The sequence below is a fragment of the Pleurodeles waltl genome, chromosome 11 (assembly GCF_031143425.1).
Source record: "Pleurodeles waltl isolate 20211129_DDA chromosome 11, aPleWal1.hap1.20221129, whole genome shotgun sequence".
In the NCBI taxonomy this organism is placed as follows: domain Eukaryota; kingdom Metazoa; phylum Chordata; class Amphibia; order Caudata; family Salamandridae; genus Pleurodeles; species Pleurodeles waltl.
This window is the reverse complement of record NC_090450.1, coordinates 268,005,214-268,027,766: the sequence shown is the minus strand read 5'-3', so window position 1 is coordinate 268,027,766 and position 22,553 is coordinate 268,005,214.

The window sequence follows — 22,553 nt, the reverse complement described above, 5'->3', positions numbered from 1 at the left end:
CCTTCCTATTTGCGAGTCGCAGTGGTATGCAATTCCATTTGCGACCGCGTACGCGGTCGCAAATGGAGTTGCAGTTACCATCCACTTGAAGTGGATGGTAACCCACTCGCAAACGGGAAGGGGTCCCCATGGGACCCCTTCCCCTTTGTGACTGGACCCAAAAATATCTTTTCAGGGCAGGCAGTGGTCCAAGGGACCAATGCCTGCCCTGAAAAAATCCGAAACAAAAGGTTTCGTTTTTTTTTTCTAAGTGCAGTTCGTTTTCCTTTCAGGAAAACGGGCTACACTTGGAAAAAAAAAACTGCTTTATTCAAAAGCAGTCACGGACATGGAGGTCTGCTGTTCCCAGCAGGCCTCCATCCTCGTGAGTGCCCAGAGTCGCTATGGGGGCGCAAATTGCGACCCACCTCATTAATATTAATGAGGTGGGTCTTTGCGACCCCATAGCGACTCGCAGAAGGTGTCTGAGACTCCTTTCTGCATGTGGTTTTGCGAGTTGCAATTTGCAAGTCGCTATGACTCGCAAATTGCAACTTGCAAAACCATACTTACCTACATCTGGCCCTTAATTTGTGAAGCATTATGACCCTATTGGCAGTACTATTTCTACTTGGCTCTGGATCTTTCCAAAGTACTTGTGCCATGATGTCTGGCAGTTGTCAGAGTGCCTTGTCTTCTTTGTTGAAAATTGTACTAGATGCATTATTGACATTAATCCACAAAATCTCAATTTCACTGAAACAGCTATGGAAGAAATATAGGTCATAAAAGGCTTTTGTCAAATTGCCCGTTTCCCAGATATGCTGAGAGCTAGAAAATGTACTTGTAAATAATTAGTACCACCTGCAACAACTGTGCGCATGTACAGATTCCTCGAAAATTCTTATTCGGTCAATATGCGTGCCACTGTGGATAGTAATTGCTGTTTTGTGAATGTTTTTAAGAAAGATCCTGAAAGTGCCCGTGACTCTTTTATAGTTAGGAACTTGACAATAAATAACTGGATTAAAGTGGTTACTATGAAAATTCACTGTTAGTAATGTTACTTATTTTCAAAACAACTTAACAATTATTTTTGTATAGTACAATTTAATGTTAAATTTAGTTTTGCTTGTTTAATTTTAAATTTTGTATTGTTTACATTTTTACTGACATCCTTACATTGTTCCTAATATTTTATTATTGTTAATTGTCTATATAATTGTTTGATAGTTTTAAAATAGAATATTAGTTGATTGATGAGGACCTGAATGCCCAGACAATTAGGATGGCTGGGTTGTAGTATTATAAAACCAAGTACTCTGTACATGTTGAATTTGGTATCATGTTTCCAAAACATTTAATCAGGGTCTTAGAATATATTACAAAATTGCTCAGTAGTAGTTTATTTATTATTACAAAATTAATATATGAAATACTTGATTAGGGAATCAAGATTACACTCTCCATAGTAGGTTAATAACCCCTATAGTGAGCCCAATAAAAGCAAAAGAAATCAATCTAATTTACACTTAAAAACAAGAAATATGATTGTAAAAAACGTTTGCGATTTAAACATTTTGCTTCAGATGTTTGGACTAATTTGGAGGACAACTCCTCTATACATGTGAAATGGTGTGCAAAATGGTTGTTATTTGTGCTACTTTGCATACCATCGCTGTATGAGTTTATATATGGTCAATATAAATTATGACATTTCAGATCAAACTATTCACACTTTGAAGTAGATTCTCATGAGTTAGAAGGGATGCTTTAGTTGATTTGTTTCATTTTGAATAAAATGGCATTTATATTTCTAAATAGTGACAACTTACAAAATATAAAATTTTGGTTGTTCAAATTCTTTAAAAATGTGACAGCAATGTTTTCAACTTATGAATGAATGAATGAAACGACTTATAGAGCGCACTGCTACTACTAGAATGTCCAGCAAGAGAGGCTAACAGATGCAGTCAACATTCCTTTTATGCCCTGAACAAGTGAGTTTTTAACTGCTTGCGAAACAATTTTTTATCCCGTATGCATCAGAGGAGGAGGGCGAGATTGCTCCAATGCATGCCGGCCAATATCAAGCAGGCTGAGCCTCCCCACCTCTTCTTTTTAGTGAAAGAAATGGACATTAGGCATGCCAAATTTGAATACAGAGATCTTTGCGGGCAGTATCTCGTCAGTCCGTCCTGCATATATAAAGGGACAGTTTTATAAAAAGCCAAATGTGCCTTGGTTAGGGCTTTAGAAATAACCCTCTTTTTTTACTGCTAACCAGTGCAGCTGGTTATGGTATTGCATGATTGCGGTGTGTTTGGGTCAGTTAAATACCAGGTGGATTGCCATATTATGGACTTGTGGTAGTTTAAGAATCAGGTAATCAGGGAGGCCTATATAGAAGACATTTGCGTAGTCCAGCTTCAATAGGATCAAAGCCTGTATGACCAGCTCTGGGCTTCCCAAGGCAGGAACGTCGATAATTTAAACAGCATCTTTAGTAACCAGCAGACTGTTTTAACCATCACAGCAGTTTGAGATTTGAAGGATAGCTGAGTATCAACTATGACCCCTAGATTTCTGGCCAGGCAGGAAGGTCGGGTTTGGGGTGGCGCCAAACAGCTGGCAGGCAAGGCTCCTGACCAACTCGGGAGCGGGTCAAATCCAAAGAGCACGTTCCCTGTTTTAACCAGGTTACATTGTGAGAAATTTGATCCATGTCAGCCAATCACTGCTGTCATACAAGCAGCTAATTTAGTTTTAGCTTCGCTGTCGTAATTATTGTATTTCAGCAGGAGTTGGGTGTCAGCATAGAAGACCATTTGTGTACCAAAGGATTCAATAAGATATTCAAATGGCATCATATAGATGTTGAAAAGTGTATAGCTCAATGCTGAGCTCTGTGGTACTCCATACTTGATGACTTTGGACTCTGAGAAGAATGGTTCCAGGCATATTGTCTGTTCCATATGTTCTAAAAAGGAACCCAGCCAAGCTAAAGCCTGACCCTCAGCCCTGATGTATGCAGGGGGTTGCAGTAGAATCTCATGAGAGATCAAGTTGAATGCTGCAGAGAGATCTAACAAGATTAGTGCAGCATTTTGACCAGTGTCCATTGTAAGTTCAATAATATTGGTAAGACCCATGAGTACAGTCTCCATGCTATAGAGAGCCCTAATGCCAGACCTGTGATGGGTGGAGAATGCTAGAGTCTTCCAGAAATGACAAGAGCTGGATGTTGATTGCTTGTTCTAATATTTTGGAAGCCCCCAGCAGCAGGGGTATAGGTTTAAAATGAAATAGTATATTGGGATCAGCATTTGTTTTTTTTAATAGGGGATGACACTTGCTTTTTCGCATGCGGGAGGCACTATCCCTAAATGCTGCGAAGTGTTAAAGAGTTCATGATGGATGGGACTTAGGCAGAACCCTACCATTTTTGTACCTTGGGGGGGGGGGGTAATGGATCAAATGGCGAACCATATTTGTTCCTCAAGAAGGAGTTTTTGCAACACAAAGGAGGTATAAATTACGCCAATTTATCCTGTGCCTTGAGCATAGGAGGTCCTTTGCTGCTCTTGGAAGTAGAGCCTTGTGGTATATTGAGATTATCTTGGATTTTATGTATTTTATCCTCAAATAACATACTTAGCTGAGAGCACATAAGTTTGCTTATCTCGAACAGTAGGGCCATCTTTTTCAGGTCTGTAAAGTTTGAGACAATATTAAAAATTTCCTTTACACTATTATTTGCTTTTTAATTGAACGGGCATAAAAGGTGTGATATGCTGCTTTTAAATTAGTGTGATATGTCCTCAGAGCTGCTTTAGACCGACTCTTATCAGGTTCCTTGTAGTGTCTTCTGCACGGGCGTTCCAACCTTTTACAACCTTTTCTTCCTCTGTGAGTCCAGATGCAGTGGTGGCTGGTGACTGAAAGCAGTGGTGGGGCACAAATACAAGACGGAATTGCACCTTGTGAGAGAGCCTCACTACCCACGTATTTCCATTCACCCACTCACCCACTGCCTTTGGTCACCTACCCATTTACTCATCCACATTGTCATCCACTGCCATTCACACAAATCTTATACACAGACACCCACATTTTCTCAGCCACTCTGTCAAGCCCTGAAAACACATTCAAACACACATTGCCTCACCCATCCAGTATCCAGCAGTTTCAGTGATAAAAGGTACACGTTTATTTGAGCTGCAGATTACATGTTTAATATGACATATCACATCATTAGTCTGCAGAAGAATAAAACAATAACTAGCCATGTTAAATTACTGGAATAATTACTGCCTTTGAGAGACGAAATCACCTACAGAGGCAGTGAAAGGAGAGGAGAGCTGAGAGAACAGATTATTTTCTTATTGTCTGTAAAAAAGGTAGAGATCCAACTTACTTGTGTGCAGGGTTGTCTTTGGCATATTTATGACTTGAGGTCTTCAGGTCACACTCCTGTCTCCCAGAGAGCCCTGGATGGAGTTATTTATTGTATTTATTCCATTTCTCTGCCACAGACTGGGGATTTTCTTTGCTTGACCTCTGGTACGTAGTCCCTTCTGATCACACCCCACCATTTGAGAAAATAGGAAAGGGTGGAGAATAATATCGGAGTGACATGAAGTTTTCAGAAACCCGGGCTGAAAAAAAAATGCTCCAGGCTGTTTACAATCAGGGCTTCTGGTGAAGGAGGAGATACGCCAGGGACGTCACTGCGTTCTGAGAAAACGTAAGGGCTTTGCGTGGGCAAGACCTGTCAGCCCTACTGTGCAGCTTTCAGCCACATACTGACGCAGGCGCAGTGGGGCTTTTCAAAGTGCACAACTTTCACTCTGAAAATGTTGTGCAGAAAATGTTTTACTTTCATCATGTATTTAAATTTATGCTTCACTAGAGAGGCCAGAAAAGGCTAGGGGCGCAGCCCCTTAGCCCTTGAACACCAGCCACCACTGTCCAGACGTGAACCAGCGGGCCGACTGTAGCTGTCTGCACATCTTTGTGTTTTTTCTTGGGGTGGGGTTAGCAGCAGCCTCAGAGAGCCAGACATTCACTGTTGCCTCATCTACTATTATGTTACTGGCACCTATGCTATGACCGGCTATGTGTGCAGGACCCATTATTGTTGTTGATAGGTCAATGTCAATGTTGGCATCAGACAGTTTGATCACTGGGATATCAGAAGGGTTATCTAACTGTATATTAAAATACACTAGAACAGTAAAATTCACATAGTTCAAGACTTTAAGGCCCAAAGCTTGGGAGAAGGAGTTGAGTACGTCTTCTGCATAACCAAGATGGAGGTATAGTAGAACATCAGTGAATAAAAGTAAACCCCATTGCTTCTGTACTTATTAAGTCATCCACCTTGAATGTCAAACATTTCAGGTACTTCTTAAAGGCAATGGCCACTCCTCCACCCCCCTTGCCCTCTCAGTCTATGTGGAGGCATGTAAATTGAGGAGGGATAGCCAATTGCAGATCTGGACATGAATCCTCAGTTAGCCATGTCTCAGTCATGAAGAGAACATCTTACTCAAGTAAGTTGTATGTGTAAGGCATTTTTGTGCAGTAAGCTGATATTTACTAAAAACATTCTTAACTTTCTATGGGAATTCATTGTATCGTTTGCATCTTTGGAAACTAGATTCACCGGGTGCCGGAAAGACCTACAGGAACAACAAAAAATGGGTCCTAGACAGTCTATCAGTATGGGAGTATTAAATTGCTTGATGTGGGGCTTTAGCGGATGTAATTACACCGATGCATAGGTTGTTACGAGTCTTACCTCTGAGCTGGTACCGGCAGGCTGGCTTGCCGCGGTCGGGAGGTGGTCGGATTCCGACGGGCAAGGACGGGCTTGCCTTAGGTGCTCCTTTGAGCGTCTGCTGCGTGTCTGCACATCAACCATGATTATAAGGCCCAACTTGATGAGGACTCCAGAAATCTAGAGCCCTATCTCTGTGATCAGTGCCCCGTCCCTGATGCATCTACACTGCACGTAGTGCACATTTAAGAGTGGACCTGAGTGTTTTAAACGGCACAAGTGTGCATTAAAACCCAAGGCAATGAAATATCATAAAGAAAAGTTTGAAAATAGTAACTTAAGAAACATGACACAAAGTCGATTTCCAAATAAATTGCTTCTGCAATTGTGACCTATAGCAGACAGATTCATGTCAAATTCACAACAAATTTACATATATTAAAAATTATCCTCAGTAATTCCCCTCAAAGCAATGCCAGTTACCACTTTGGCTAACCAGCCTAGTGCATCCGCTCTTCAGCCATGCTTATAAGGCCCGACTTGATGAGGATTCCTAAACACTAGAGCACTACCTCTTTGATCAACGCCCCGCCCCGATGTGTCATCACCGACCCGTAGAGCACGTGTAAGAGTGGATGAGAGTCTTTTAAGAGGTGCAAGTGGGCATTAAAACACAATACAATGAAATATCATGGAAAAGAAGTTTGAGAATGGTAACTCAGTAAAAGTAGCAAGTATAATGATACATCTTGTGAGGATGCGTCTTGCATGTGTTCTACTCAATGGAATAAAAATGTATTGGATAAAAAGTTCTAACAATATAAAATATGTAACTCAGTTAACCAAAAATTCTTATTTTATTATAGCACTGGGAAACTATCCTAGATCCAGAGAACCATTGTAGTGACATTCCACACACAAGTAACACCATATCTCAAAGATATTTTGTTGTTTGACTTTGCCACAGCGCTGTCAAACCTCTTTATGGCATCATACAATGAACATACAGTTTCACTCTTTTACAAAGATTACTGTATATACAAAAATCAATCCTTAATATGAGAGTAGCCTTAAATGACATGGCTGATCCTGTAACATTGTGATTACTATGTGTGTGCTGCACAGTGCAACATACAAGTGAAAAACACACTTTCAAATAGAAGGGAACTAAGATTATGATGCCCAGTAACAGAATCCACTTAACTGTAAAATATACAAAAAAAACTTATAATGCATCCAGATGAGTTTTTTTTCAGGATTAAATGAACATGATATACAATGTTTTAACTATTCTTTATCATCTTAGCCACTGGGCATTTATCCCAGCCCCCATGCTTAGCACTTTTTTCGCTATTTGAGGTAGTTTGTGCTTATGGCTCCATAAAGTTTTTTTTCTCACAAAAAGTATGTTAGACCTGACAGCCTCGGGGTGGTCTTTCCCCAACTTTTTGCCTGCCTCTCTCCATTTTTCTGATCACGTTTTGCTGGTTTTAGTATTCTGCGCTCTTTTCATCTGCCTACCAGTGCTTGTGCTCTCTCCCTTAAACATGGTAACATTGCCTCATACCCAATTGGTACATTTACTTTACCTATATGTCCCTAGTAATGTGCACTAGAAGTGCCAAGGGCCTGTAAATCTACTAGTGGGGCTGCAGCACTGATTGTGCCACCCACATAAATAGCCTCTTAATCATGTCTCACTCCTGCCATTGCAAAGCCAGCGTGTGCAGTTTCACTGCCACTTCAACTTGGCATTTAAACCTATTTGATGCTCCCTTTTTATTACATATAAGTCACCCCTAAGGTAAGCCTTAAGTAGCCCATGTCTGTAAAAGGCAGAACATGTACATATAGGTTTTACATGTTCTGGTAGTGAAAACAAACCCAAAGTCGTTCTTCACTACTGTGAAGCCTGGTCCTCTCACATGCCAGCATTGGGAATTCCCTTATATATTTTTAATTGGCAATTTCTGATCTGAAAGGGGTGACATTGTCATGTTTGGTGTGGTTGGCATGGTAGAGAGAAATCCTGCTTACTGATGAAGCTGGATTTAACATTACTATTTTAGAAATGCCACTTTTAGAAAATGGGCATTTATCTGCACTTACTGCTCCCTGTGCCTTACAGTCTGTCTCCACTCCATGTCTGGTCTGTGCTGGTTGACAGCTCTCGTTGTGCATTCCATCCAGACAGCCATAAAAACAGGACACACAGCTGCATCGGCATTCATCTGCATTCTGATGGGTCTTCTTGGGCAGGATGGGTAGACTCCACACAAAGGACTGATAGCTCCCCACAGATCTCCTGGCAGACAGAACGGGGTTAAAAGGGGGAAAGGGTGCACCATAAAACTACAACTACTCTTTGAAGTTTCCCCCACTTCAAAGGTTCATTAGGGCATATATACAGGTCTGAGACCCCCTAAAATCAGACACTTCTGGTCCTACAACTGGACTGTCAGAAGGACTGCAGTGCTGCCCAAATAACTCATCTGGACTGCTTTTCTGAAAGGACTGCTCTCCTGCTTGTTGCCCTACTGCCTGTTGCTCCCTGACTTTGATGGAAGGACTTTGCCTTCCCACCACAAGTGATCTTGTCAGCTTGCCTCCCATCAAGAAGTCTCAGGGCCATCAAAGACTTCACCTAAGAGAGAAAATCCATCACGCCAGAAAAATCGATGCAACACCTGCAGAATCGATTCAAAGCCTGTCTTGTGGCTGAAAAACGAATGCAGTGCCTGCAGTATTGATGCAGCACCTGTTTTATCATCACAGCACATTTGGATTTTCCACACATCATCCCATGGCATTAATTTATCACCAAACCCCGCACCACAGTAAAGAACAAAGGCTGCTTGCCTGCAAGGAAAGAATTAATGTGTCACCTCCTCCACACCTAAAAAATGGATGCATCACTTAACTTTCGAATGCCTCATCTCCTCTGCAGCCCACAGCATCATTATTTTTTACGCATCCCAGGTTCTTTGTACTACAGAGCTACATCCATTGACTCCTATGGATTAAGACTTACTTAAACCTCTAAAAAGTGATATCTTGAGTTGCGCGTATTGGATTTTTGTCATTTTGCTTTTTTTTTATTCCGATGACGACTATCTATTTTTCTAAACTGATGTGGAGTACTTTTTGTGGTGATTTCACTGTCTTACTGTATGAGTTATTTCACATATGCTTTACACATTACCTTCTAAGTTAAGCATGTCTGCTACTTGCCAAGCTTCCAGAGTGTGAGAACAAGATAATTTAGGTTGTTTTGTGACTTACCCTGACTAGGATCGTGGTCTCTACGTGGACTGGGTTCATACCTCTGCCAACTTGAGAACCAAATTCTAACAAGGTATCCATGACACATTTGTGTCCTGGTTTTTCCAACATCCTGGGGATTCTAAAAGTACCCATGGTTTGTGTATTCTCCTGATGGGATGGAGAAAGTAGCCAACTATAGCTACATTTTGAGTTTTGGGGAAAAAAAGTTCTCTCTATAGAAGTGTGTGGTTCTTTCTTCTAAAAATGGATTCAACAATTGGTTTGCTGTGGTAAATTCACCATACTCCCACCCTTCAAATGCACACAGATCTCAAAAAAGCTTTTTACCAAATTTTGGCTTTTTTCAAACAGGTAGCCCATTTTTTCTGATTTTTGTACTATCCACCGACTTCCAGTTTGTGGTGAAACCCAGTGTGAAACCCATGGTTAATTCAAGAAAGCTTTAGATTTCTGAAAAGAAGATAGAATTCCAAATAATTCAGTTCAGCAAGGAGTCATATGTGTAGATCCCTCATGTTTTTGCCAAAGAAACTAACTAATGAAATAAAGAAATACTGAAAATGAGTAGGAAAAAATGGCATTTGTGACGTTTTCATCTGTGACTTTTTGTCACAGTGGGTGATTCACAAAAGAAATATTCCATTTGGTCCACTGGGCCCTTCTGGTTGCGAAGATTTATAGGGTTTGCATGTTTTCCAGGAACCCAAGGTACCCAGAGCCAACAAGTGAGCTGCACTGTACAATGGGTTTTCATTGTGTACTGAGTATAGACCATTTCATATGGTGAAATATGCAGAGTGAAAATGTCTATAAAGGAAATCTATATATTTCTGAAATGGGCAAGAGACATTGAATTTGTGGGTACCCGTATTAGCATATGATTTATAGTGTACTTTCCAAAAAGTCTTCATTCTTACACACTGGCTGACATGTGGAAGGCACAAATGCAGCAGAATCCAATTGGTAATAACAAATATCCTTATATTCTAGGCTCCTACATGTCTACTGATAAAAACTGTACCTCACTTGTGGGGGGGAGACCTAATACCCGAAACAGGAAACAGCCCAAAACACAACATGGATACATCAAATTTTTCCATTCAAAACTGACCCGCAAAGTGGGTACATGTGGATTTTCGGCCCTAGCTAACTGGCACCTAGTTGAACCTTTCAAACCTGTATGTTTTTGAACACCTGACACATAGGAAAATCTACAATTGAATGACTTACATGGCTCTCACCAGACTATTTACCTCGAATCCCTTGCAAATCTTAAACTTTGACTTAAAAAAACACACTATTCTCATATTTGTGTGATGGAAGGTTCTAGAATCTGTGGGATGCCACCCAGCACTTCCATAAGTCTTCCGATAGAAATGATACTTCACTTTTGTAGGTAGGGCTAGTGATAGATATATCACATTTTTCCACTCAAAACAAACCTCTTTTTTGAAAAGTGGGAAGCTGTGGATTTTGGGCCCTAGCTCTGCCGAGACCTCAGAAATCCTAGCAAACCTGTACATTTGTACAGCTAGAGGAATCCAGAATGGGGTGAGCTGTGTCGCTTTCACCAGGCTGTTTACCCAGAAGCCCTTGCAAACCTCAAATGTTGACTAAAGAAACACATTTTCCCCACATTTCTGTGATGGAAAGTTCTGGAATCTGTGAAGAGCCACAAACTCTCTGCCACCCAGGACTTCTCTAAGTCTTATGATGAAAAATAATATCTTACTTGAGTGGGTAGGCCGAGTGCCCACAACAGGAAACACCCAAAATACAACTTGGATGACTCACACTTTTCCACTCAAAACTGACCAGTTTTTTGCAAAGTGGGTAGCTGTGGGTTTTGGGCCCTACCGCAGCTGACACCTAGGGAAACCTAGCAAACCTGTACATTTCTGAAAACTAGACATCTAGGGGAATCCAGGATAGAGTAACATGAATGATTCTCATCAGGTTGGTTTATACAGAATTCCTTGTAAACCTCGAACTTTGACTAAAAAAAACGAATTTTCCTCACATATCTTTGTTGGAAAGTTCTGGAATTTGAGGAGAGCCATAAACTTCATTCTATCCAGCATTTCCTAAAGTCTTCCAATAAAAATCGTACCTCACTTATGTAGATAGACCAACTTCCTGTGACAGGAACGGATCAAACCAAAGTCAATGTGAACCCTAGCATGTAGAATCCTGTTGACCTCGGTTTGATCCGTCATGTCGAGGACACGGAGCTGAACCACACAAGTGGTGCAGCATTTTTATGGACCCAAGTCCGGCAATGCTGAGTTTTAGGAATTTTTGTGTTTTGCTGCTGATTTAGGAAGTGTCCATCACAGAAATGTAAGGATAATGCATGAGTACAGGCAAATGTGAGGTTTGCAGGGCATTGAGGGTAAGAAAACCTTGTGGGATTCACACAAGACACCCTACACAGGAATCCTATTTTGGCCTACTTTTCAAAAATATCTGCAAATGGTAGGTTTTCATGGGTGGCGGGCGAGCATGGCCCCAGTTACTACAGCCACCCTTATTGCTGATCTCGCTACGTGGCACTTTAGAGCCTTTTGTGTCAAGGTCTCTTGGCCCTCTGACACAAGTGAGGTACCACTTTTATTGGGAGACTTGGGGGAATGCTTTGTGGTAGGGAATTCATGTCTTCTCACATATTTCGGAAGTTTTCACCACAGAAATGTGAGGAAAATGTGTGATTTTAGTCACCATTTGAGGGTTGCAAGGCATTGTGGGTAAGAAAATGATATGGGATGCATGCAAAGCACACCAACCTGGACTTCTAGAGATCTCTAGTTTTCAGAACTGTCAAGGCCTGGTAATATTTTTCAGATGGTAGCCTACCCAAACCCAAAACTTGCAGCCATTCCCCGTAGCAAGTGGAACAATATTAGAAGTTAGCCACACTCCCCTAGCCCATATGTAAAAACAACTTTCAAAAGAATCAAGGGCCAGATGTAGGAAACACTTTGCGAGTCGCAAACGGCAAAATCTGCCGTTTGCAAATCGCAAATGCGTGTTTCCTATGCAGAAATGCATTTTGCGAGTCGTTACCGACTCGCAAAATGCATTTCCGAATCGCAAATAGGAAGGGGTGTTCCCTTCCTATTTGCGAGTCGCAGTGGTATGCAACTCCATTTGCGACCGCGTACGCGGTCGCAAATGGAGTCGCAGTTACCATCCACTTCAAGTGGATGGTAACCCACTCGCAAATTGGAAGGGGTCCCCATGGGACCCCTTCCAGTTTGAGACTGGACCCCAAAATATTTTTTGAAAAAATTTCCTGAAAAAAACGAAACAAAAGGTTTCGGATTTTTTTTTAATGCAGCTCGTTTTCCCTTAGGGCAAACGGGCTACATTTAAAAAAAAAAAAAAAGCTTTATTGAAAAGGCAGGTCACTAACATGGAGGCCTGCTGACGTCAGCAGGCCTCCATGTTAGCGAGTGCCTATACTCGCAATGGGGCCGCAATTTGCGACCCACCTCATGAATATTCATGAGGTGGGTCATTGCGACCCCATTGCGAGTTGCAGACGGTGTCTGAGACACCGTACTGCATAGCAATTTGCGACTTGCAAATTGCGAGTCGCAGGGACTCGCAATTTGCAAGTCGCAAATTGCTCTCTTCCTACATCTGGCCCCAAATGTCCTCCCGATTGCCATTGGGTTATGATGCTTTAGTCCACAGGGGGCAGAAAGACTGTTGAGGTTTAAGGGTGAGGGTTGAGCCTAATGGTAGGATGGGGAAGATCCACCCCATTAGTTTATTAAAATATATATTGCTGCCATACAGAGGGCTTTCTGGCCCCAAGGGCAGATCAGAGGTAATTACCCCCATCTGTCCCCCCGAGGGGGGAGAAAGACTGTTTCCCTATTACCTAGGGGTGGAGGCATGGCCATGCCCATGCTGGGAAATCCCACCCCTATATTTTAAAAAAACAAAACTGGTACCTAGTGGGATCTCGGCCTTGGGCATGCAGATAGGGGTAAATACCCGAATATGTCCCCCAAAGGAGGTGAAAAACTGGAGCAGCCTATGCCCATAGTGCACAGCCCCACCCCTTTATATTTTAAAAAAAGATTTCTGGTGTCTAGGGGGGGGGGAATCTGAGGTAATTTCTGCAATTCTGCCTCCAGGGTGAACATTTACTTGGGGCAGGTGCATTGCCATGCCTTTGCAGGGCAGCCTCCACCTCTACATTTAATAAAACATTCCCTAGCTTCTAGTGGGATATCTGCCCACCCTTAGAAAGCAGACAATGAATAATTACCCTAGTCTTCCCCTCAAGGAGGGCAAAAAGAGTGTAGCCCCATTTAGTTGGTTGGGGGTATGGCCATGCCCATGGTGGGCAGCCCACACCACTATATTTAAAAATAAAATCTCATGTCTAGTGGGCTTTCTGCCCCTTAGGGGACAGATCGGGGGCAGATGCCACCACCTGCCTCCAGGGGGACAGGGAGACTGTTTCGGCAATTACATTGGGTTTTGGGCATAGCCATGCTCATGCTCGGCAGACCACATCCCTAGATTTAAAAAAATCCCTGGCATCTAGTGGACTTTCTGTCCCCCTTGGGGGGGGGGGATCAGAGGTAATTGGCATCAGAAAGGCTATGGCCCAAATTTAAGAAAAGTGTCTTTGCAACCAATGCAGCACCACTTTTCTTGCACCCCTTAGTGCCCCCCTACAGCCACCATGTGTGCATCGTATTTAATATACAGCGCACCATGGCGCAGGGTAAGAGACAATATCGTCAACATGTTTGACGCTATTGATGTACTGTGCAGGATTAGCACCAAAATTTTGGCGTTTATCCTGCAGAGTACATAGGAGCTGAATGAAAACAATGGTGTGCCCCCTTTTTATGCCTGATCTGTGCAGACATTAAAAATAGCTGCTAAAAATGGCACAGTGGAATCTATTAGATTCCACTGCTCCATTTTTACACCCCTCACTTATGGGGGAATGCCCACTTGCATACATTATGCCTGGCGCAGGCATAATGTGGCGCAAAGGGTTACAAAGTGGTGCAATGCATGCACTGCGCCACTTTGTAAATATGGCACAGCGACTTTGGCCTCGTTGGGCCACATTAGCATCCTAAAAAATGAAACTATTGTGGCGTTAGGCGGCTCTAGGCCCTCTTAGATCTGTGCATATCTCTCTTGTTGGGGTGGGTCATGGCTATGCCCATGGTGGGTAGCCCCCACGCCTATGTTTAAAAAAGTAAGTAAGTAAAACATTTCCTGGTTTCTAGTGGCCTTTCTGCCCTACCCCTGTGGCTGGGGGGGGGGTTGCAGATTGAAGGTGATCACGCCCATCTGCCCTCCAGGGGGGCTGAAAAACTGTCATACTTTTTGGGAGTGGAGGCATGGCCATGCCCATAATAGGTAGCCCCCACCCCCTATATTTATCATAAAAACAATCCTGGTGTGTAGTGGTCTTTCTTCCCTCGCTCCCCAGGGCATATCCGGGGTAATGACCCCATCCACCCCTCATGAGGGGCAGAAACTCTATCTCTCTTGTTGAGGGGGAATGACTATGCTAATGGTGGGCAGCGCCCACACCGATATGAAGCAAAAATAAACATTTCTCTGGTGACTAGTGGTTTTTCTGTCCTCCCAGATGAGGCAGAAAGACTGTCATTATACGTTTTGAGGTTGGAGGCATGGCAACGGCCATAATCGGCAGACACCACCCCTATAATTATTTTTTTTAAAAGCCTTGGTGTTCAGTAGTCTTTCTGTCCCTCTGGAGGGCAGATCAGGGGTAAAAATCCCCATCTGCTCTTCAGGGGTGGCAAAAACTGATTTGCTATTTTAATGTGGTGAGCACATGCCCTTGCCCAATGGGTGGCTCTACCAGAGTCCCTGTGGCTAGTGGGTAGATACCTGCGTGGAGATCGCTCTCCTATGGTGATCCCCAAGCAGAGATCCACAGCGGAGTGATATCACTGCAAAGGGGAGATTCTCCCCTTTCAAAAGATACCTCTTGCTCCCCACTCAGTGCTGAGAGGGCAGAGAGATGACTCCCGAGCGCAGAGATAGTGAAAGCTTGTTTTACTTTCACTTTAGTGTAATGACATCAGCATGCTCTGATTACTAATTGTACTTACTGCAAAAAAACCTCTGACTGCTCAGAAAGCTCTTCCCAAGCAGCTAGAGTTTAAAAAATATTAAAGGAGTCCCTCTGGTGCAGAAAAGGGGGGCCTTTAGGTGCCTGTGCAGTGTCGACCAATGGCTGACACCCCCACTGGGGAGGTAGTGTAGCTGTTGGTCATTGGCTAACTGCCGCACCTATAGGGTTAATAACAATATAAAAAATATAACTATCCTTAAGATCTATTATTAACAGATAATTATCTAATTAATCTATACTATAAAATAATCTAACTGTACTCTATATCTAAGAAATAATTAGTTAAACTTAATAGAAACAGATAAAAAAACACACACTAAAACATTAGCTACACCTTTAATTACACTCATCTAAACATCCACACTATCTACAACTAATGTTTCTATATTTAACTTCAAATAATTAAGTACTATACATTTTAATCACACAACAAAAATACAAAAACAATTAGAAAATATTGTAACAAATAAAGTAAGCCCATTACTAGTGTTTGGCCATCGTATACAATGCTTTCTGTCACCCTTGTAAAATTACATTGATATGCCGTAACTGTCTGTTATTGCTTCTATTATAGTGTTCAATATTTGCATGTCCTTGCCAGGTCTAGTGAAAAAGTCTGTATAGCCTCCTTAGTCCTTAGTATCTTGGACGATGTTGACTGTGGACTTGTGGCAGATCTGCTGTTGCAGCTGTTGGAACTGGTGGTCTTGGTGGTGCTTCAGCAACTCCTGATGAATGAGCAGCCCCAGGCTCTGCTATTGCTCACATATTTTCGATGTTCATCTGATACCACACACCACAGACTGATGACATTTATATCCTTCATCTCTTATAGTTCACTGGCACCTTTCATCTGGATTCAATGCATATATAAGTTAATATTCTTTCATAACACAATCTTAGTAGAATAGAACTTAATAAATGTAATACTTTACAATCCAAATACCTAAAACAAGTAATAGGCCACATTTAATACAATATTTTGCGACACACTGAAGCACACACATTTTCAGCTCTGTCGAATCAAAGGAAAACAGTAGGCTATAGCCCTATATCAAAAGTTATGTTGTTGCACTGTTCTACAGCAGTGCTGGGGAACTCTTGATTGCTGTGCACCTATGCTTAACCACTTGCAGTTGACACATCCAATACAGTTCTGTTAGACCTGACAGCCTTAGGGTGGTCACCCCTAACTTTTTGCCCGCCTCTCTCCACTTTTTTGATACTGTTTTAGCTGGTTTTAAGACTCTGCACACTTTATCAATGCTAACCAGTGCTAAAGTGCATATGCTCTCTCCCTTTAAACACAGTAACATTGGATTATACTCAATTGGACTATTTAATTTACTTATAAGTCCCTAGTAGAGTGCACTATGGCCCTCATTATGACTCCCGCGGGCGGCGGAGGCCGCCCGCCAGAATTCCGCCCTCCGTAATACCGCTCCGCGGTCAGAAGACTGCGGAGGGTATTATGAGTTTTTCCCTGGGCTGGCGGGCGGTCTCCAAAAGACCACCCGCCAGCCCAGGGAAAAACTCCCTTCCCACGAGGATGCCGGCTCGTAATAGAGCCGGCGGAGTGGGAAGGTGCGACGGGTGCTGTTGCACCCGTCGCGTATTTCACTGTCTGCAAGGCAGACAGTGAAATACATTTTGGGGCCCTCTTACAGGGGCCCTGAACTGGATGGCGGGAGGGGGAGTCGGAATCCCCAAGCCGGCGCAGCAAGCTGCGCCGGCTTGGAGGATTCCTTGGGGGCAGCGGGAAACCGGCGGGAGACCGGCGGTTTCCCTTCTCTGACCGCGGCTAAGCCGCCGCGGTCAGAAAGCCCCGCGGGGCACCGCCGGCCTGTCGGCGGTGCCTCCGCGTCCAGCGGCCCTGGCGGTTACAAACCGCCAGGGTCGTAATGAGGGCCTATATGTGCCCAGGGCCTGTAGATTAAATGTTACTAGTGGGCCTGCAACACTGATTGTGCCACCCACTTAAGTAGCCCCTTAACCTTGTCCCAGGCCTACCATTGCAAGGGCTGTGTGTGCAGTTTTACTGCCAATTCGACTTGGCCTTTATAAGTACTTGCCAAGCCTAAACCTCCCCTTTTTCTACATATAAGACACCCCTAAGGTATGCCCTAGGTGACCCATAGGGCAGGGTGCTGTGTAGGCCAAAGGCAGGACATGTGTAGTTTACATGTACTGGTAGTGTAAAACTCCTAAATTCGTTTTTACACTGCTGTGAGGCCTGCTCCCTTCATAGGCTAACATTAGGGCTGCCCTCATACATTGTTTTAGTGGTAGCTGCTGATCTGAAAGGAGTAGGAAGGTCATATTTAGTGTGGCCAGAATGGTGATACAAAATCCTCCTGACTGGTGAAGTTGGATTTAATATTACTATTTTAGAAATGCCACTTTTAGAAAGTGAGCATTTCTCTGCACTTAAATCTTTCTGTGCCTTACAATCCACATCTGGCTGGGTCTAGCTGACAGCTCTTTGTGTATTGACTCAGACACACCCCAAACACAGGATACTCAGCCTCACTTGCATCCATCTGCATTTTGAATGGGTCTTCCTGGGCTGGGAGGGTAGAGGGCCTGACACTTGCATGTCAAAGGGCATTAGCCTGCCCTCGCACAAAGGACTGCCACACCCCCTACTGGGATCCTGGAAGACAGGATTGAACTGCAAGGGGACCTTGTGCACTTCTAAGCCACTCTTTGAAGTCTCCCCCGTTTCAAAGGCACATTTGGGTATTTAAACAGGGCCTCTGCCCCTACCAACTCAGACACTTCCTGGAGAAGAAACTTGAACCAGAACCTGCATCCTGCCAAGAAGAACTGCCTGGCTGCCCAATTGACTCACCTGTCTGCTTTCTGTGAAGGACTGCTGCCTTGCTGTTACCCTGCTGCTTTGCTGCTCTCTGGCTGTGGTGAAGAAGTGCTCTCTAAGGGCTTGTATAGAGCTTGCCTCTTGTTCCCTGAAGTCTCAGGACCAAAAAGACTTCATCTCTACAAGAAGGACTCCTTGTACGGCGAAATTCGATGCACAGCCTCCCAGAAACAATGCACAGCCTGCCCTGCGGTGAAAATTTCACCACACGCTGAACCGGAATGATGCAGCCTGACTTTGCATCGAGAAGATCGACGTAGCACGAGCGTAGCGACCGGATCGACGCACAGCCAAGCCGGAACGACGCAGCCTGACTTTCAGAGAGTAATCGACGCAGCGCATGCCACGCGGTAGAAAATTCGATGCAACATCCACCGAAATTGACTAGCTTGCTGATAACTTGACCAGTGCACCTTAGGAGCTAGTCACATCTTGAATTAAGGATAGGAAGCGCCAACAAACTCACTGGATACTTTCCCGCCCACCGAATTGACGCAGCTCCTGTGACTTCATCCTGCCAGCGCAGGAAATTCACGTTTTGTCCCGGGGCGTCCGAAAACCCCGCAACCCAAATAGGATCCACGACCAAGCACCGGAAATCGGCACACAGTCGTCCCTGCGTGAAAACTAAATGACGCATCGGCGTGTGCGGCCTGAGAAATCGACGCACACCCCTTTGTTTCCACGCATCTCCTCCTCTGTGGTTCTTTGCAGAGATTTTGCACGCGAACCAGGTACTTTGTGCTTGAAAGAGACTTTGGGCCTGATTCCAACTTTGGAGGACGGTGTTAAACCGTCCCAAAAGTGACGGATATACCACCTACCGTATTACGAGTTCCATAGGATATAATGGACTCGTAATACGGTAGGTGGTATATCTGCCACTTTTGGGCCGGTTTAACACCGTCCTCCAAAGTTGGAATCAGGCCCTTTGTTTGCCTTAAAAAGACACTTTATATCACTTTTACAGTGATATCTCAACATATGCTTATTTGATTTTAATCGTTTTGACCTGCATTTATCCAGATAAATATTATATATTTTTCTAAACACTGTGTGGTGTATTTTTGTGGTGCCATATGGCATTATTGTCTGATTTATTGCACAAATACTTTACACATTGCCTTCTAAGTTAAGCCTGACTGCTCAGTGCCAAGCTACCAGAGGGTGGGCACAGGATCATTTGGATTGTGTGTGAATTACCCTGACTAGAGTGAGGGTTCTTGCTTGGACAGGGGGAAACCTGACTGCCAACCAAAGACACAGGCCCTCATTCTGACCCTGGCGGTCTTTGACCGCCAGGGCGGAGGACCGCGGGAGCACCGCCGACAGGCCGGCGGTGCTCCAATGGGGATTCCGACCGTGGCGGTAAAGCCGCGGTCGGACCGGCACCACTGGCGGGCTCCCGCCAGTGTACCGCCGCCCCATTGAATCCTCCACGGCGGCGCAGCTTGCTGCACCGCCGCGGGGATTCCGACCCCCCCTACCGCCGTCCAGATCCCGGCGGTCCGACCGCTGGGATCCGGATGGCGGTAGGGGGGGTCGCGGGGCCCCTGGGGGCCCCTGCAGTGCCCATGCCACTGGCATGGGCATTGCAGGGGCCCCCGTAAGAGGGCCCCTACATGTATTTCACTGTCTGCTGCGCAGACAGTGAAATACGCGACGGGTGCAACTGCACCCGTCGCACAGCTTCCACTCCGCCGGCTCGATTCCGAGCCGGCTTCATCGTGGAAGCCTCTTTCCCGCTGGGCTGGCGGGCGGTCTGAAGGCGACCGCCCGCCAGCCCAGCGGGAAAGTCAGAATTACCGCCGCGGTCTTTCGACCGCGGAACGGTAATCTGACGGCGGGACTTTGGCGGGCGGCCTCCGCCGCCCGCCAAGGTCAGAATGAGGGCCACAATTTCTAACAAGTTCTATCTATGGGATGTTCAAAGTTTGTATGTACGCTATGAAGTGCAGCGCACACAAGAACAAATGTAAACATTTACCTTTCATTATGGCAGCCTCGAGGTGCATTCATTTTTGTTTGGAAGTCTCTGTCTACACCAGTAAGGAAATAGTGATTTTAAACAAAACCCATGCTTATTGTATTGGAAGTGCCATGTTCCACTCCCGGAATGCACTCTTGATGCAAAGTCTTGGAAAGTAGCTCATTGCTGCATGTCAGAGGATACTTCTTTAAATATGCTATGCTACAACTTTATGAAGCAGTATCATTTTCTTCACAAATTCTGAAGCTATAAGTAATTATATGTATTTTCATATTTGATTTCTCAAAGTAATGAAAAAATTGTCTTATTTTTCCTGTGGAATCATTTGAGTTTGAGAATTTGCGTTCTCCCAAAACAAGTACTACGCCCTGTAAATACCCAGATAAACTAACTAGCCCCTAAACATTAGCAAATAAATAAACCTGAAACTATGACTTCACAATTTCACTGTAAAAAAAAAAAATACAGAGTGACAAAAGATAAAATTAACTTGATATTATAAAATGCAACCTACACACACTATTGAAAAACACTCAAAAGTGCACCAAACTGACAATTCAACTACAGCAAGCCACATACGACTCCTTCACAATCATAAATAACATCCTAAAGAAAATATTGGCCATGCAATTTGGTCATTTTGTTGAGTGTAAAATGAAGTCTTGCTACATTTTGGGTGACTACCACGATTCGGAGATAAACGAACGTAGATGTGCCGCCTTGAATGGAAGATGTAAAGCATGTCTACGTAAATCAGCTCCAGCATACCACAGATTATACAGAAATTTAAAAAAATTCAACAAAACAGTTTTAATAAATAATATTGATTTATAGATTTAAAGACAATGCCTTGCCAGACAAATAATTTGGTGTTGTCTTTAAAAACCATTTCATAAATAATGCTTGTTGGTTGTGAAATGTTGAAAATATTTGTACAACACTAATAGACCTGACATTCTGTGCATGGTATCCCTCCAAATGTATTGCTTTCTCCTTTTCCTGTTTGCTAAATTCATTTTTGTTGGCTTCACTGCTCTGTGCACTTTACCACTTCTGAATAGTGCCACAATGCGTGTGCTCTCTCCTGCAAACATGGTAAAATTGGCCCACACCTCGTTGGCAAATGTAACTCACTTGTAAGTCCCTAGTAAATGGTACTAAATCTGCCTTGGGCCTCAAAAACATAAATGCTACTAGTGGGCCTGCGGCACCCAGTATGCCACCCACTAAAGAATCACTTTAAAACATGTCATCAGGCCTGCCAATGCAGTTTGTAGTACAGTTTAAAACTAACATTTCGACCTGGCTAAAATAAACCTTTTGTCAGGACTAAACTTTCCTTTTTAATAGTTGTAAGTCAACCCCAAATGTAGGTCCTATAGGCTCACAGGGGCAGGTGTGTTGTGTATAAAATGTAGGATCTGGAAGTGTCTATGATGGCACCTGAGTAGCTCGGCACCAGGACAGAGAACGCTGCTGGGGTAGCATCAGCCTTTGGAAGAGATTCTGACGGCACTCCAGATCGGGGCCCCTCCAAAACTGGAGCTCCCTGCACCTGTAGACATACACACTGGATTGTGGCAGTGGGGAGAGGCGCCAATAGCACACATACCGATGCAGAGGCCCTCTATCATGCCTCAACTGGCATGCTTTGCTAAACACGAAGATCTTAACCTAGTGAGGATGCCAAGCGACACAACTCAGCAGTGGACTGGGGGTGGGTACCTTTGCACTCTACTCCCCCAGGATCAAGGTAACAGGGCGGGTGAACTGTGAACAGGCTGTTGGGAGAGGTGTAGACCCCAGGCAGCCGTGCTTCAAGCCCAGCACGCATGCCCTGCCATTGACGCTTGGCAAAACAATGCTATAAATGGTGTCACTCTGGGGCATGTGCAGTTGGCCTACTGAAGTGGGTAAACCTGGTACAGAGCGCTGCCACTGCAAAAGCTACAGAGGCCCTTATTGCAGTGATTGCCAGAGCGGGACCCTTTGCTACAGCTGAGCCCAGTCACAGCACCACTGCTAGTTCCCTCAACTCCCATGTAACTCTGAATTTAACATGTTGTACTGTCGCCCTGACACATTGTTTGCTCTCCCTCCTCTCTCCACCATCATGTCCAGCCACCGAGCCCAAAAAAGACAATAACCTGAAAGACATGATCAGCAGAACCCCCGTCAAGTAATACACCCAGGAATGGGATAACTCCACTATTTCGCCAGCCCACCGGAGGAAGAGTCCCCTGTCACCTGCACCATTTTAGAAACCCATTTCAGCACGCTGAGACACCACATAGCAGCACTCATAGCAGCCCTCAACATAAAGAGAGACCTGTTGGATCTGAGTCACAGAGTGACCACTTTGGAAAAAAACAACGACATGAGGGAGGATGAAGTTGACGCCCACCTCCGTAGATCACGCAGATCCAACATTTGAATTAAAGGTGTACTTCTCCGGGCCAACTCCTAAAAACTGGAAGAATATGTCAGCCGCCTG